This window comes from Rhinolophus sinicus, linkage group LG02 (genome assembly GCF_036562045.2).
Source record: "Rhinolophus sinicus isolate RSC01 linkage group LG02, ASM3656204v1, whole genome shotgun sequence".
Classification (NCBI taxonomy): Eukaryota; Metazoa; Chordata; class Mammalia; order Chiroptera; family Rhinolophidae; genus Rhinolophus; species Rhinolophus sinicus.
The window spans coordinates 100797556-100802223 of NC_133752.1; positions in this window are offsets into that span (position 1 = coordinate 100797556).

The window sequence follows — 4668 nt, forward strand, 5'->3', positions numbered from 1 at the left end:
ATATATATACTTTATACTTTGCATAATAATCTAATACTACTTTATGTTGTTATTCAAACCATTCTAGCTTTGGGAATTGGGAGCTCTTTCATTGGCTCCGGGGTCCCTTTGACATACTCCTACCAAACAGTGTGTGTGTGTGTGTGTGTGTGTGTGTGTGTGTGTGTGTAAACATGCACACATATATGCACATGTGTGTTTATAGCATTTCCTTACTTTATGCCACAATAAGATGCTCCAGGATTATTTTCATATTTTCAGTGCTGGAATCAGCCATTTCTCCAAGAAATCTCATTCTTTTTATTGTAGAATTAGAATTAGAAACCAGGATTGGAGTACTAAGTATGCGTGTTCATACTGTGTGTGGTGCCATTTCTTTTAGGGTCTCACTGACCGAGCAAGAAAATATATGTAGATATACTAACCTGTGTATAAATATTTCTATATGTAACCATTTGTATCTATATCAACCTAAGTATGAGTACATTCTGAACTCTCCAACTCTAACCTATTACAACATAGATCATTCTCATCTTCTTCCCTTGTTTATCTGCATATTTCCACTCTAACACTGAAAAACCTGGCTCCCACCATCCACCAAGCATTTATTCAATCACTTTAATTCTCTGTAAATACATGGATGGTAGTATCAGAATTGGATGTTCAACATCACTAACAATGATGGAAATCAAAATCAAAGTCACAACAAGATACTACTTCACACTTCTTTGGATGGCTACTGTGAAAAAATTAGAAAATAGTACATGTTGCTGAGGATGAGGAGAAATAGGAAATCTCTATGCACTGTTGACAGGAATTAAAATGGTGCAGTTGCTAGAGAAAACAGAATGTCAGTTCTTTAAAAGGTTAAAAATAGGCTTACTTTTTGATATGGCAATTGCACTTTGGGGTATACAGCAAAAGGAATTGAAATCAGAATCTCAAAGAGGTATTTGTGCACTCATGTTCATAGCACTACTGTTCAAACTTCTGTGGCTTACAACAAAGAATGATTTTGCTGTAACATTAGAGGTTGATCATGGGTTATCTTGGCCTCTTCATTCTAGGACCCATCCTAGGATGACGGAACAGCCCCTAATCTAAGACATTGCTTATCTTCAAGAGAGGGGGTGAAATGGATGAAGAAACAACATGATAGTTCTTGAATCTTCTGCTCATAAGTGGTACATATCATTTCCACTCATTTAACTGGCCAAAGCATGTCATATGACCAAGTGTGACTTTGATGAGAAATATAATCCTGCCAGACAAGTGGGTCTGTGGGGAAGGAGAATGAATATTTTGACAACAATAAAACCTATTTCTAGTGGTTAAGACTACAGAGTGTGAGGATAAACTGCCCAGATTTAAATTTTATCTCTACCAGTTATCAGCTAAGTGACCTCAGGCAAATTACTGAATCTCTCTATATATCATTTTCCTCATTTGTAATATTAGGGTAGTTATATTAACTTCTTAGGGCTGAGATAATACATATAAAACATTTAGCAATGTTTCTGTCACATGGTATATTATATGTGCTTATTATTTTTGTTAGTATCCAAGTGAAGGCAATAGTTTATGTTCAGACTTTCATTCCTTAAATATTTACTTAGTGGGTGCTAATGGGAAGATGGTTGTCCTTTGTTCTTATACCTAAAGTAGGTATTTTCCGCTTTCTCTCTTTAAAATTATTACATTCTTTTTTTTAACTAAATAGGATTTATTCTTAATTACAGATGTATGGCACATTCATAAAAAGCAATTAAAGAAAGATTGGTAATCATATTGTTTCACTATAAAAAATTCCATAGATTTATTTCACTGGCCTATTAACTGAAAGTTTTCCTAAGTTGACAGTGGAAAGATTCATTCAGTCACTTGAATAGTCTCTGATACCTACTCTGTGCAATGAACTGAGAATATAAAAAGTGAGATAATATAGCCTTTGATGTTTTCATTGGCTAGTGAGGAAAGCAAAATACTCAATGAAATGCAAAATATTCTGGGTGTGGGTGGGGGGAGAGGGGAGGAGTCATAGCAAATGAGACATGCAGAGATCTATATCAATGATTCAAAGTGAAATTCAACGTCCAACTGTAACCTGTGAAGAACACATTTTATTTACTGGAAGGAACTACCTGGTGAAGTGAAAACATGATTTTGAGACTACACAGTTAGCAAAAACCATATGGAGTTAAAAAACAATGAAGGGACAATTTTAAATGCTTTGCTTACATTAAAAGTAGACTTTCATGAACTTATTTTCTTATATAACGATAACTATCGAATTCATCTTCATTATTTTACAATTAGCCCTATTGATTACTGCTGACCTCTAACAGGAGGCTTCTGAACTTGTGTTTATTTTTCCAGGCCTTGGGTATTTCAAATGCAAGGTATATTTTATTCCTTTCCCTTCTTCTGAGGTTGGAAATAACAAAGAAGAAGTGAGTTACATGGTACCTATCAAACTTGAGGTTCCCTACTCTCTCTGAAGAAGGAGACAAGTTGCTTCCTTTTATGAAAATGAGACCAGAATTTTCTAGGCAACACAATATATTACCCCAAATCAGGACCAGCTACACAATCTACAGATCCCAGTGCAAATTGCAAATGCTGGGTCTCTTGTCTGAAAATTACTAAGAATTTCAAAATGGTGATGGCAAAGCATTAAACCATTCTAGGGACTCTGAATACCTACTCTGTGCAATGAACTGGGACTATAAAAAATGAGATACTATTGCCTTTGATGTTTTCATTGTCTAGTGAGGGAGGCAAAATACATTCTTTAAACCATTCTAGGGACCCTATGAATACCTGTATTAAGGCACAGGTGACACCCTCCTGAAGCCTAACCTGCCTGATTTCTCTGTCTGAAGGTGGGATTTCTCAATTGTCCACAGGGTTCTTGAGTCCTATGTCAACATTTTTCATAGAGAATGGAGGTAAATGGCAGGATCGCCCATGCTTTACTGCCATCCCTAGAGTTCTGTCCAGGGCACTATTTAAAACTCGGGCTTTAGGGAAGCATTGGGAACCACTTTATAGAAATGCAAAGAAGACAGCAACCATAATCTCCATATTAAAAGACCATTAATTGGAAAAAAATTATAAACAAAACTTGCATCTTTCTTTTTATTGCTTACATCTTGTTGAAGGATACAAGACAAAAATTGCATGCCTTATTGAGACAATAATTTAAATCTGTTGATTTCATTTTGTTCTAATGAGAAGAAAAAATAGTTTAATGGCGATGTATTAGTCAGTAGAGGAGGGGTTATGCTGTAGAAACAAACAGCTCCTACATTGTAAGGGATTCTTATAACAAAGCTCACTTCTTTCTTTCCCAGGGTGGTTACAGGAGACTCCCCAGGGCAACTATCCTTTATGTGGCAAATAAATTTAGTTCTTAACTTTAAAAATGTATACAAAGAAAATCCATAAACTCATTATTGGAGCAGAAATTATATACAATTGAATGTCTTGCACTGAAACACATGTTCACTGTCTCCATAGTGATAAAATAGGTCCAATTGCAATAATCAGTAATAAAATTGAGTTCATACTTTCACAGTTGTGTCTTTTCATTCCAAACACTAGAAAGCTTCCCCACTATGTTTTTATAGGAAAGCACAATTGCATTTCTCATGGCAACAGGCAGTGAAATTTTACATTAGAAAAAGTGCAACTATATCTCATGTGCTTTTGTGGCGTGGAGAATCTACTCTTTCTTTGTTGAAGCAGAATCAACACAGAAACCAAATGATACATTTCATTTTAATCAAGAGTTTCATGGAACCTCAGATACACAAACAAGATTTATGGCTCTTTAGAAGCTACAGTGTATAAAGACAAAATTACTTCAAAAACTCTATTTTCTTGAAGTTAAATGCAAGTCAAATAGGCCCTAATCTACTCAGCCTTTATCTAGTGCCACTCACTGTAGTGTCTAGAAATTTAATATGACAAGTTAGCATTTATATGGCACTTGGATTTGTTTTTATAAAAAACCACTCTGCCTAGTCATTTAAAAAATATATTTTTATTAAATTCATTGGGGTGACATTGGTTAGTACAATTATATAGGTTTCAAGTGTACAATTCTATTATACATCTTTATATCACATTGTGTGTTCACCACCCAGAGTCAGTTCTCCTTCCATCACCGTATATTTGACCCCCTTTACCCTCTTCTACCACCTCCCCTCACCCCTTACCCACTGGGAACCACTACACTGTTGTCTATGTCTATGAGTTTTTGTTTCTTTGTTTGTTTGTGTTGTTGTTGGTTGCTTTCAGTCTTACATCCCGTATGACTTCACTCATTACATATGAGTGAAGTCATATGGTCCTCAACTTTTTCTGTCTCATTTATTGTGCTTAGCATGATAATCTCAAGATCCATCCATGTTGTTGCAAATGGCAGTAGTTCATCTTCTCTTATGGTAGAGTAATATTCCATTGTATGTGTGTGCCACATTTTCTTTATCCAATCATTTATCAAAGGACACTTTTGTTGTTTCCATGTCTTGGCCATTGTGAATAATATAGTCATTTTGAATTTACTTCATGAGCTCTGGCGGACCAATTGTTCCTATTTTATAGTTAAGGATACTTGAAGATTTGAAGTTCCCATGGTGTCATAAGGATCCGAGTGCTTGATCT